The 14,586-nt window shown below is 30.6% G+C and overlaps 1 long non-coding RNA gene across 1 annotated transcript; it reads right to left on the bottom strand.

Moving 5' to 3' along the window:
• Window positions 1-11,350: 11,350 nt before the first annotated feature.
• LOC142239831 (uncharacterized) lies at window positions 11,351-11,939 on the bottom strand. Its single transcript, XR_012723121.1, has 2 exons — window positions 11,837-11,939; window positions 11,351-11,780 (listed from the first exon to the last, which is right to left on the bottom strand). It is a non-coding gene; the product is annotated as an uncharacterized LOC142239831 (long non-coding RNA).
• Window positions 11,940-14,586: the final 2,647 nt, after the last annotated feature.

The raw sequence follows: 14,586 nt of genomic DNA, 5'->3' as shown, positions 1-14,586 counted from the left end.
TTTAATTATTTAATTTCTCTGTACTGTGGAATGATTGATTTAAAAATAGTTTAGTCGTCGACATTTTAAAGAGGCTGTTAACCACTTTTTATTATCGGGTTTCCCAAAAAATAAGCAGGTAAACCGAAATAATACTGACTTTTTAACTTGGTAGTGGTATATAAATCTTATGGTGTTGTAAAAATGAACTAAAATACAATGTTATAGATTAACTAAAATTTAAGAGAATTATAAACTAGACAAGTTGAAAAAAATCTTAAGGGCTAAATCATGGTCAATATTACTACAGTTTAGTTCATTTTGCAATGGAAAAGGGTTCACTGTTTTTTCAGTGCGTAAGAAGTACATGGTAATAATAATGACAGATAAAAGAATGCAGAATTATAAATGATTTCCTACATAGCCAGCCTTTGCCTTTCAAAGCAAATTTTATCTTACAAAATCATTATCATACCGCAGTTTATTAAAACTCCAATATGTAAGAGGAAGTTATACTTTGTAGTAAATTTTGCATTCCTTGACAATTCTTAATATTCATTTAGCTTATTGGTTAGCGGTTTGTGCTAATAATTTTGTTTTGTCAATTGCAGAAATCAATTTTACAAAATTTCATAAAATTGCTTCTCGCTTTACAAATATGTTTGCCCAATTCCTAAAACGGCAACACTGCCATTGAGTGCAAGATCAGAAATGAACTTTTCCAATGAGTGAAAGATTGGACCAATATGCAACGACGACATCTATTGGATATTGCCAAATATGTAAGTGCGACATCTGGTTATATACGTCTTTCGCTAAATGCAGTTTTAGAGTTGCATTTTATACTATTGTCGAAAAACGTTGAATGATAAGGCAATTTAGAGTTGCATTCTAAGCTATAGTCGAAGATATGTTGCACAAAATATGACTGAAACATTTTTATACCGTAATTAAATTGTGCGCCATATACGTTAGAAATGGACGCTCATGGAAAGAGTATATATTGTTGCACAAAATATGACTGAAACATTTTTATACCGTAATTAAATTGTGCGCCATATACGTTAGAAATGGACGCTCATGGAAAGAGTATATATTTAGAAAGAGATTGCATCAAGTTCGAATCGAAAATTCGAAGTTTGCGAGCTCCGTCCAACATTCGATCCCGTAACTTTTGGGGTACAGTGTTGCATTGTGGGCTTAGAAAAAATTAATGTCGTTTGTTTTTTTACGAAATCAGATTGGCACAACATTGTCATCAAAAACAATGGAAGATGAAGATGGGAAAATGGCACAGAGGATATCAAACCATTGACGGCGTTCGATACGAACTTCATACATGTGAGAAAATGGGAGAAAATCTAATATGGCGTTAGATTCCACAAAATATTGAACAAAGAAGAATAGTAAAATTGCAACACCAAATCATTTTCAGTCATTATTCAACCAACAGGACAAACAGTATGGGGTGGCAGGGATGGAAAATACAAATTTTAAGAAAGTACAAAAAAGGTATTTTTTTTGAGCGAAAAAGTACATTTCACTAATTTCAACAAAAATTCCATTGGAAGATTATTGCACCTCTAAATTTTCTATAGAAATACAATTTTGACAACATTTTCTATAGAAATAAAGTTTTCTGTAGAAAGAAAAATTTATAAAAATAAAATTTTGCCAAAATTTTCTATAAAAATAAAATTTTGACAAAATTTTCTATAAAAATAAAATTTTTACAAAATTATTTATAAAAAAAAATTCACACAATTTTCTATAGAAATAAAGTATTCACAAAATTTTCTATAAAAACAAAATTTTTACAAAATTTTCTATAGAAACAAAATTTTGACAAAATTTTCGATAAAAATAAAATTTTGACAAATTTTGTTAAAAAAATAAATTTTTGACAAAATTTTCGATAAAAATAAAATTTTCTATAGAAACAAAATTTTGACAAAATTTTCTATCGAAACAAAATTTTGACAAAATTTTCGATAAAAATAAAATTTTGACAAAATTTTCGTTAAAAATAAAATTTTGACAAACCTTTCTATAAAAATATAATTTTGAAAATTTTTTTTATAAAAAATAAATTTTTGACAAAATTTTCTATAAAAATAAAATTTTGACAAAATTTTCGATAAAAATAAAATTTTGACAAAAGTTTCTATAGAAATAAAATTTTGACAAAATTTTCTAACGAAATAAAATTTTGACAAAATTTTCTATAGAAATAAAGTATTCAAAGAATTTTCTAAAGAAACAAAATTTTGACAACATTTTCAATAAAAATAAAATTTTGACAAAATTTTCTATACACCCAGAAAACAAATTCGTTGCCTCAACCGAATTATTTGCCAACCGAAAGCAGGTGGTTCCATCAACTATCAATGATATCTGTCAGCACAACTAACATTTGGCAATTGTAACTGCATGGTAGTATGTTGGATCAACTTTGCATTGGTTGTCGTAATCTCATATTAATTGTTTTGTTTGTTGGTGCAACCGCCCTCGATTTTCTTTATTATTATCCTAACCAAATTCCAATATTAAATGAAAGGACAGATTATATTAAGATTTTATTAATTTATTACAAGATTTACAATCATAATAAACTACGAAAATAAATACAAAAGGTGCTAACAACAAAGGCTTTTGATCTACATGTATGTGAGATTAATTTACATTACAATTTACAATTTTTTATACACCCAAAAAAAAGTGAACCCAGCGTGGAAGAAAATGTAGGTTTATTTTAGAAAATTTTAACTAAAATTGTTTTCTAATTGCAACATGTTACAAATAAGTTAATACTTTTTGTTAAATTGAAGAAAATTTATTAAAAATAATTAATTTTTTTCTCTTGTTTAAGAAAATTTCATATGTTGAAAGAAAAAATTGGATTTAAAAATTGTTAAAGTGTCTTTAGCGCTATACGAAGTTCATGACAGGTACAATTTTAGTAAAATTTACTCATTTGAGAGACTTATGAACTCAATTTAAGCAAACTTCTGCCATTTTAGGAAAATATGAACTATTTTATTTTTTAGTAAAATTGTGCACTATATTTGTATACAACTTTTTTTCTTGTTTTTAGTTCATGTCATTAAAGTTAGCAAAAAATTATTCAACTAAGGAACATTTACTCGTATTGTGACAAATTTAACTAAAATCAACTAATCTTCATGAACTAAAATAAAGTTCAGTTGGCATTAGAGCCCCTTTTTTCTGGGTGTAGGTAATGTTTGTATACCAATGACAGATGGTTATTAGGTTGCAATTATGTGGTCAAACTACAGAAACTAATTCGATAGAAAAATTTATAAAAATAAAATTTTGCCAAAATTTTCTACAAAAGTAAAATTTTGACAAAATTTTCTATAAAAATAAAATTTTTACAAAATTATTTATAAAAATAAAATTTTTACAAAATTATTTATAAAAAAAAAAAATCACACAATTTTCTATAGAAATAAAGTATTCACAAAATTTTCTATAAAAACAAAATTTTTACAAAATTTTCTATAGAAACAAAATTTTTACAAAATTTTCGATAAAAATTAAATTTTGACAAATTTTTTTATAAAAATAAATTTTTGACAAAATTTTCGATAAAAATAAAATTTTGACAAAATTTTCGATAAAGATAAAATTTTGACAAAATTTTGACAAATTTTTTTATAAAAATAAATTTTTGACAAAATTTTCTATAAAAATAAAATTTTCTATAAAAAAAAAATTTTTACAAAATTTTCTATAGAAACAAAATTTTTACAAAATTTTGGATAAAAATTAAATTTTGACAAATTTTTTTATAAAAATAAATTTTTGACAAAATTTTCGATAAAAATAAATTATTGACAAAATTTTCGATAAAAATAAAATTTTGACAAAATTTTCGATAAAGATAAAATTTTGACAAAATTTTGACAAATTTTTTTATAAAAATAAATTTTTGACAAAATTTTCGATAAAAATAAAATTTTGTCAAAATTTTGTTTCGATAGAAAATTTTGTCAAAATTTTATTCTTATCGAAAATTTTGTCAAAAATTTATTTTTATAACAAAATTTGTCAAAATTTTATTTTTATCGAAAATTTTGTTTCTATAGAAAATTTTGTAAAAATTTTGTTTTTATAGAAAATTTTGTGAATACTTTATTTCTATAGAAAATTGTGTGATTTTTTTTATAAATAATTTTGTAAAAATTTTATAAATAATTTTGTAAACATTTTATTTTTATAGAAAATTTTGGCAAAATTTTATTTTTATAAATTTTTCTTTCTATAGAAAATGTTGTCAAAATTGTAAAGGGTGATTCTTTTGAGGTTAGGATTTTCATGCATTAGTATTTGACAGATCACGTGGGATTTCAGACATGGTGTCAAAGAGAAAGATGCTCAGTATGCTTTGACATTTCATCATGAATAGACGAACGATCTGCCACAACGTCGAATTTTCAGTGAATGGGCCCTAGAAAAGATGGCAGAAAATCCGCTTTTTTATCGACAAATTTTTTTCAGCGATGAGGCTCATTTCTGGTTGAATGGCTACGTAAATAAGCAAAATTGCCGCATTTGGAGTGAAGAGCAACCAGAAGCCGTTCAAGAACTGCCCATGCATCCCGAAAAATGCACAGTTTGGTGTGGTTTGTACGCTGGTGGAATCATTGGACCGTATTTTTTCAAAGATGCTGTTGGACGCAACGTTACGGTGAATGGCGATCGCTATCGTTCGATGCTAACAAACTTTTTGTTGCCAAAAATGGAAGAACTGAACTTGGTTGACATGTGGTTTCAACAAGATGGCGCTACATGCCACACAGCTCGCGATTCTATGGCCATTTTGAGGGAAAACTTCGGAGAACAATTCATCTCAAGAAATGGACCGGTAAGTTGGCCACCAAGATCATGCGATTTGACGCCTTTAGACTATTTTTTGTGGGGCTACGTCAAGTCTAAAGTCTACAGAAATAAGCCAGCAACTATTCCAGCTTTGGAAGACAACATTTCCGAAGAAATTCGGGCTATTCCGGCCGAAATGCTCGAAAAAGTTGCCCAAAATTGGACTTTCCGAATGGACCACATAGACGCAGCCGCGGTCAACATTTAAATGAAATTATCTTCAAAAAGTAAATGTCATGGACCAATCTAACGTTTCAAATAAAGAACCGATGAGATTTTGCAAATTTTATGCGTTTTTTTTTTTTTTTAAGTTATCAAGCTCTTAACAAATCACCCTTTATTTCTATAGAAAATTTAGAGGTGCAATAATCTTCCAATGGAATTTTTGTTGAAATTAGTGAAAAGTACTTTTTCGCTCAAAAAAATATCTTTTTTGTACTTTCTTAAAATTTGTATTTTCCATCCCTGCCACCTCATACTGTTTGTCCTGTTGGTTGAATAATGACTGAAAATGATTTGGTGTTGCAATTTTACTATTCTTCTTTGTTCAATATTTTGTGGAATCTAACGCCATATTAGATTTTCTCCCATTTTCTCACATGTATGAAGTACGTATCGAACGCCGTCAATGGTTTGATACCCTCTGCTGCCATTTTCCCATCTTTATCTTCCATTGTTTTTATACCCTCCATCATAGGATGGGGGTATATTAACTTTGTCATTCCGTTTGTAACACATCGAAATATTGCTCTAAGACCCCATAAAGTATATATATTCTGGGTCGTGGTGAAATTCTGAGTCGATCTAAGCATGTCCGTCCGTCCGTCCGTCTGTTGAAATCACGCTAACTTCCGAACGAAACAAGCTATCGACTTGAAACTTGGCACAAGTAGTTGTTATCGATGTAGGTCGGATGGTATTGAAAATGGGCCATATCGGTCTACTTTTACGTATAGCCCCCATATAAAGGGACCCTCAGATTTGGCTTGTGGAGCCTCTAACAGAAGCATATTTCATCCGATCCGGCTGAAATTTGGTAGGTAGTGTTGGTATATGGTCTCCAACAATCATGCAAAAATTGGTCCACATCGGTCCATAATTATATATAGCCCCCATATAAACCGATCCCCAGATTTGGCTTGCGGAGCCTCAAAGAGAAGCAAATTTCATCCGATCCAGCTGAAATTTGGTACATGATGTTGGTATATGGTCTCTAACAACCATGCAAAAATTGGTCCACATCGGTCCATAATTATATATAGCCCCCATATAAACCGATCCCATATCGGTCCATAATTATATATGGCCCCCATATAAAACGTTCTCCAGATTTGACCGGAGCCTCTTGGAGGAGCACAATTCATCCGATCCTGTTCAAATTAGGAACGTGGTGTTAGTATATGGTCGCTAACAAACATACCAAAATTGGTCCAATCACACAAAAATTGGTCCATATCGGTTCATAATCATGTTTGCCACTGAGCCAAAAATAATCTACCAAAATTTTATTTCTATAGAAAATTTTGTCAAAATTTTATTTCTAGAGAAAATTTTGTTAAAATTTTATTCGGTTCATAATAAAATTTTCATCATTGTCAAAATTTTATTTCTATAGAAAATTTTGTTCAAATTTTATTCGGTTCATAATTATGGTTGCCACTCGAGCCAAAAATAATCTACCAAGATTTTATTTCTATAGAAAAATTTTTCAAAAGTTTATTTCTATAGAAAATTTTGTTAAGATTTTATTTCTGTAGACATTTTTGTCAAAATTTTCTTTCTATAGAAAATTTTGTGAAAATTTTTATTTCTATAGAAAATTTTGTGAAAATTTTATTTCTATAGAAAATTTTGTTAAAATTTTATTTCTGTAGAAAATTTTGTCAAAATTTTATGTCTACTTTGTCAAACTGAATTATATACGTATTGGATCGATCTTTTTTTGATTTAATATATACCACGTATGGACTTACATACAATTTAGAAGACAGTGTTAGGAGGTTTTAAGATACCTTGCCATCGGCAAGCGTTACCGCAAATCAAGTAATTCGATTGTGGATGGCAGTGTTTAGAAGAAGTCTCTACGCAATCCATGATGGAGGGTACATAAGATTCGGCCTGGCCGAACTTACGGCCGTACATACTTGTTGGTATTAACATATGTATTTCCAAATTCAAAATGGGAATTTCATCATAACATTTCTTTGGTATAGCTGCTGTTAATTGTTTGTCATCGTATATGGGTAGGTTTTTCTATGCTATGTTGATGTCATGTAAATGGCAATGTAGTGTCAATCTGATTTCGTAAAAAACAAACGACATTAATATTTTGTAAGCCCACAATGCAACACTGTACCCCAAAAGTTACGGGATCGAATATTGAACGGAGTTCGTAAACGTCGAATTTTCGATTCGAACTCTTTGTATATACTCTTTGTCGCTACAACTAAAAGCGACATCTATACAACTAAAATTATTCCTACTGGAAACATGAATTTGCCTCATTTTAATGAAAGGCTTTGGACACGCGCCATCTCCAGTTTGTTATCGACCACATGGTGTAGAGAACACATTAAAAGCTCGATTGATTTCAAGCTTTTACATCTAACTTCATTGGAGAATAGAAAATTTGGTCAAATTTTTTATAGAAATAGAAAATTTTGTCCAAATTTTATTTCTGTAGAAAATGTTGTCAAAATTTTATTTCATTAGAAAATTTCGTCAATATTTTATTTTGTATAGAAAACTTTCCCAAAACTTTATATCTGTAGAAAATTTTTGCTCATTTTTATTTCTATAGAACATTCTTGCAAAAATTTATGTCTATAAAACATTTTTGTCATTTTTTTTACAGTAAATTCTTTATTATTTTATTGCTAAGAAAATTTTTGCAAAATTTCATTTCTATAGAAAATTTCGTCAACATTTTATTTCTATAGAAGATTTTGTTAATTTTATTTAAAGAAAGGAGCCACCGTGGTGCAATGGTTAGCATGCCCGCCTTGTATACAGGGTCGTGGGTTCGATTCCTGCTTCGACCGAACACCAAATAGTTTTTCAGCGGTGGATTATCCCACCTCAGTAATGCTGGTGACATTTCTGAGGGTTTCAAAGCTTCTCTAAGTGGTTTCACTGCAATGTGGAACGCCGTTCGGACTCGGCTATAAAAAGGAGGTCCCTTGTCATTGAGTTTAACATGGAATCGGGCAGCACTCAATGATAAGAGAGAAGTTCACCAATGTGGTATCACAATGGACTGAATAGTCTACGTGAGCCTGTTACATCGGGCTGCCACCTAACCTAATGCTATGTTCCCACCGACTCGTTTTCCTCATTCGTTTTTCCAAAACATTTCACCGTTCACACCGGGTTGAGCTGTTTTAGTTTGACAGTTACCATGGAAACTCGAAATTCGCATTTACTCGAAATTCACATGTATGCAATCTATGTCCAAATAATAACCGCGAGCGCAAAGGGAAACAATTTTTTATGTTATTTTCACATGTCCATGTTCTTAAAAGCCTTTGTTTATTCTTTTTTTCTATGAAACTTATTTCAATATTTTGACATATATTTTGAATAGGGTATGTTATTCGGGGTATATTCCAAATTAGGTGGGTTCACATTCTAAAATTGACGTGTTTTGGAGGAAAACTTGTGTTTTGAACTTGTTTTTTAGTATGGCGAAAACGACTCGTTTTCAAGTGCTTATAAAAGGAAAACATTTCAAACCCCAAAACATGCTTGGTGAGAACACCGTATAACCTAACCTATTTCTATAGAAAATTGTACCTCCTTATGAGAGAGTCAATCAATAAGAGTTTTATGATCAAATTTTGGAAAATCGTTGCACGATTATATACGTAAATACTAAAGATCTTTATTGTTATATTTAAATAAAAATCATAAAACTGTTTGTTTTTTTATTTTTTTACAAAACTGAATTCATTATTCTTTTGTTGTTGAAATGCATAGTTACGTATGTTAATTTTCTATTCTTTATATGAAATAAATACTTTTGTTGTTAACCAAACATTTAGTTTGGTTTTAATATTATTTACATTGCAGATTTTTTGATAATTTTTAAAATAGAAATGATGATTTGACGATTTCTTCGGAAAAAAGTGACGATTTTTCTTGAAATTTTATTGGCAGCCCTGAGTGGTGTATACGTAGTTGTTATGTGTTGCAATTCATTGTGTTGGTGTGAGTGATTGGTTATGTATGTTGTATCTTTTACCTTGCAAGTCGGCATGAAGACGCCTTCTCGAATGATATTAGCTCTAAAAGAAGTCATGCGAAAGCAGTTATTGTATTCAAGGATGTGTTGAAGAAAATTGCTGGAATCGGGATTACTTCAATCGAACAATGATTTCAGTGGCTGTGGTGGTGTAAGTAATGGTTCCAGTTTGACTTTTCCACTTGCGCAGCACAATCCAACCGTTTCTCTTTTGAACTTTAACGCATTGCAATATCGGCATATAGTCGTCATTGGTCCAATATCTTAATTTTCACTGTAGTTCGCAATGGGATCACATTGGAATGCCAAGCGATTGTATGATGCCAATGATCTTCGTGTGCTCACGCGTTGTCTCAATCGGGCATTTTCTCTTATTATATTTTGTCTTTCTTCCCTTAAATTCTGTGAATACACTTGCTGCTGGCTTGCATGTCTTGTGCGGCGGCCGATGTTCGCACGCCGCTCTGAAGGCATTTTGGTCTATGGACAGAGTGGTGAAGTTAACTTCAAATGCACGATCCCCATAATTTACACAGTTCAACTTACTACCTTAAGGTGAGTACTATGTTCGTATTTTTCACCAAAACACTAAATTAAAAGTACAAAAATCTATATGAAGACGATTATATGTTTATAAAGTCTTGTGAAATAATGAAAGTAAAAGATCTAAGGAATTGATTGTGAACCATTTTATTTTTATAGTTTAATTAATTTAAAAAAGTAACCCTGAAAACAAGCTTGTTTTCAGCATGAAAACTAAACATAGTATTCAGCTTTAAGGTGAGTACTATGTTCGTATTTTTCACCAAAACACTAAATTAAAAGTACAAAAATCTATATGAAGACGATTATATTTTTATAAAGTCTTGTGAAATAATGAAAGGAAAAGATCTAAGGAATTGATTGTGAACCATTTTATTTTTATAGTTTAATTTAAAAAAGTAACTGTGAAAACAAGCTGGTTTTCAGCATGAAAACTGAACATAGTATTCAGCTTTAAGGCCGGTACTCTGTTTGTTGGTGCGAAAAAAGTTCCACTCAATCATTGTTTCGCGTTGAAAAATGATAGTGTTGACAATATATTTTGAGGAAACAAACAGCCATTTTGGGACTTTTTTGCGTTTATTTCGTCGAAATGTATTGACAACATCGCAGACTGTCACGAAATGATTACATATACATACGCAACTAGTGGCTCGATTAACACACACACGCATACAAAATAAATAATTTGAAAAAGAAAAAGCAGGCGAAGTTATTTTACAAATATCTTTGGAATTAAACAACTAATTTTACAGTGCTGCATTTTATTTTTTGGAACATAGCAATTAATTCTTGTGATTCCATTCATTGCTACCTCGGTACTATACATGGTTGAAGTGCTAATGCTTGTTTTGGAACATCAATTGCTGTGCCTCCTTTTGTTTAAATTATGTTTTGTGTTTATTATCCCGATGCCCAGTACAAATGAAACGATTGTAAAATATAATTCACCAAATAAAGCATTTATTTTGTTAACATTTGTGTTTAAATTTCATGTTATATATGTACATTATTTATATTCTACCATATAGTAGGGAGCGGCTAGATATTGTTGCTAGTTTATTATGGAAATACAACTCCATGTTATACTTTGTTTTATCAATCATCAGATTACATTTTTAAATAATAATCAGATCCACTTTTGTGTTATAAATTCACAAAAATCAGTTCAATAAATAAATTATTTCTTAATTCACATTGCAATTGGCGCCATGTTATGAAAATACTGACTACGCAGTTACGTCAGTTTTTCAACTCGAAAAAAACAAAGTACCACAAATGGAAAAAATTTCGCTAGTTTTTCGCATGTTTTCGTTTTGTATGGAGTTTCAACGCGAAAACCGAACAGAGTACCGGCCTTTAAAGGCAAATGTCTGCTGTTTAAATTCACTAAAAATTTGCACTATACACGTAATTGATTTGATGATTTCCAATTGAAATGTTGGGAAACTATTAAGTTATTTTTTAATATTTTTTTCACAATTTCACAGTGTACACAATGCCGGTTTGTAACATGAATATTTGTCACACCACTTTTGCAACTTCATAAATCTTTCGCAATATAAAAATATATTTTATTGAAAGACAATTAATTTGAAATAATTGAATAACAATTCATGTGAAAAAAATACATTCAGCACGAAGCCAATAAGTCATAACAAGTTTAAGATAGTTGTAAAAGAATCATTTAGGTAAAGTAAAACAGGATTGTTTAGAGTTTTATTAATTCGAATAAAAATTTATAAATTCTTCCATGCATAAAATGTATACGTCTAAAATCACATTGCACATAATGTTTAATGCGCCTTGCAGACTATAAGTTTATCCGAACGACAGTGGTCGTGTCGTTAAGTCCGAGGGCATAATCTATACTGCTGCATGTTTATGGGATCGATAACACATTCACCGATTATTTATACATCAACGAATTGTCGTATCGATTGGATACACTGTAATATTCTTTACAAACACTGACATTCCGTCCGGAAAAACTTATAGTCTGTAAGACACGTTACATTAATAAAGGGATGTGTTGTGTTAAAAGTTGCAATTCTGCTAAATTCTGCTGATGTACCATCGCCAGCCAGTGTGTTAATCCTTTATCAAGGCAGCATGTCTGAAAAGATACCACTTTATTCCTTTTGGAATGTACAGAATTTTTCACTAATATACCTTTCACAATTTTAAGTTTATTAACATAACTATGTTTTCAAAACTTATTTTTTTGTTTTTATTCAAGTAATTTACAAGAAACTATTTGCGATTGGGGTTTCACAAAATATCAAAATGGTAATAACAGTGATGATGGCAAACTACTTGCATGTACATTTCGTACTTTTTGATACATTTCTCCATCACAGTTGGCGTTTGTTGTAGTGCCACTTACGAGTCCGTGGTAGCGATGGGGATGAAATGGCAGGTGGGTACTAACCCTGCCAACATTTTTTGAATTTGACGGCTCTGAGAATCCCCACTACGACGAAAACATTCGTATACGATATCCAAAACTTCTCGCAAAAGCCCGACACTATTGAGAAGTTGTACCACGCCAAGTTACTACAAAAAAATTATATTATATTTGTGATAGTCGTATAAATGTTATATTTATAAGAATTTATAAATTTTTAATCAAATTAATAACCACAAGGCAGGGTAAAAACGAACGTAATTTTGAAGTAAAAGTAAGATTTGTCCAAATGAATGAAAAAAGTTCAATAAAATCATTCCATATACGAATTCAATTCAGTTAAATTTTTTCATTCTGTAGCATCCCCGCCAGCATTTCAAAGTTCAATTTCATCCTCATCGCTACCACAGACTCGTAAATGACACTACATAATCGCACACTGTGATGGGGGAAGCATATCAAAAAGTACAAAATGTACATGAAAGTATGCCTTAAAAAGGAATTATGTTGATTTAAAAGTTGCAATTCTGCTATATTCGGATGATGCTCCAGCGTCTATCAGTGATTTTCTTGATGGAGCGTGTCTGGAAAAATATCTGAAAAACTATCATTTTTCTCTATTTGGAAATTCGCGAGTTGTTCACCAATATAGCTTTCACAATTTTAAGCGTAATAACTATGTTTTCAACACCTTATTTTCGTTTTTATTTAAATAAATTATAATAAGCTAGTTGCGCTTGGCGTTTCACAAAATATAAAATGAAATGCTGGCAGGGTATTGGCGTCGTTCTAAAGTTATCTAACAAGGCACCTAATAATTGCACTCATGCGATGCTTTTTTGTAGTAACTTGGCGTGGTAGAACTTCTCAATAGTGACGGCGCTTTTCAGACGAGTTTTGGATTTCGTGTACGACAGTTTTCGACGTGGTGTGGATTCTTAGAAGCGCCGTCAAATTCAAAAAATATTGGCAGGGATAGTGGTAGAGTAAGTAAGTAAGTAATTTTTTTTGAGTCTTCTTCTTGTTTGTGGTACAATGAATAAAGAGCGAATGTATATTTATAATACTTAGAACTATTGTTATCTTATTCTAATACACTGCTACTTGCTTGCAATGGCTACTAGTGGACGTATAAAGAAAATACGTAGCAAAACAAATGTAAGAAAAGGTTTACTCACGGCCTATATCGATTGAAGATAATGCAAGAGGGATTACCGATAATAAATAAATAACAAAAACACTTAAAACGAGATAACAATTAGACTGTTAAAAAATTACTAACAGTGTATAAAATATCTTATTGTAATGCAGAATGAATTACGGTAATTATGTTGGATAATTATAAAACGGATGCTCATGTGAAGCTTTTATATGTTGAAAGTTTCTGATTGGATAAAAAATCACAGTTCCGAATGCAAGTGTAAATGGCTTACTAAGGAGAGTATATCAGGTACATTTTGTTCTGGTGAGTTATGGATTATTCTTACATATGACTGTAATAAATATGTTACACAAAATATAGTAATAATAATACAAGGATATGGGTAATATTAGTTATGTAGACCATAAAAAGTGTGCAAATAATGCAGGAATTTATCGTCTGTGCGTTCTACGAATCTTGTGATAGAATCGCTGTGTATTGGGATGGTCTGGATTATCGGATGTATTTTCATTGATTATGGCGACTGATGACAAGTAGGTCGAACCAGACCAATGTGTATGTTCTTCCAAGTTATAGATTTCTTTCAAAAGATAATTTTCATGAGAGGCAAGTTTCTGAGCGAACGTCGTATGGAGGTTAAACGCATATTCACTGAAAGGCTTAACTTCCGAGACGTCGTAAATGTATTTATTGGAATTTTTTTCTGTGAAGCATAATGTTTATTTTTGCATCCCCGCAGTATTTTACGTTCAAAGATTTCCAATTCTTTGAACACTATCGGCGAGATGGTAAAGTAAATTGGAAATCCATAAGTAAGCAGCGGTCTGATGACCACTTTGTACAGCAATAATTTAGTTTTTTGTGGTAAGTATCTGCTATTCATGATATATGAAAATTATCCTAATACTCGTTTTGCCTTTTGTAGGGAATTCCGGCCGTGCTCATTAAATTTAAGTAGATGATTGAAATTGGCCCCGAGATATTTGATGGTATCCATGAATGGGATTTCAGTGTCATCGAGAAACAATTGTAGTATTTTACTTTGTACACTGAAAAAACAGTGAACCCTTTTCCATTGCAAAATGAACTAAACTGTAGTAATATTGACCATGATTTAGCCCTTAAGATTTTTTTCAACTTGTTTAGTTTATAATTCTCTTAAATTTTAGTTAATCTATAACATTGTATTTTAGTTCATTTTTACAACACCATAAGATATATACCCCTACCAAGTTAAAAAGTCAGTATTATTATGGTTTACTTGCTTATTTTTTGGGAAACCCGATAATAAATATTGGTTAACAGTCTCTTTAAAATGTCGACGACTAAACTATTTTTAAATCAATCATTCCA

This window comes from Haematobia irritans, chromosome 1, assembly GCF_050003625.1.
Source record: "Haematobia irritans isolate KBUSLIRL chromosome 1, ASM5000362v1, whole genome shotgun sequence".
NCBI classification, from domain to species: domain Eukaryota; kingdom Metazoa; phylum Arthropoda; class Insecta; order Diptera; family Muscidae; genus Haematobia; species Haematobia irritans.
Note: the sequence above shows the minus strand (reverse complement) of the source record. Positions and strands in the feature narration are given on the sequence as shown.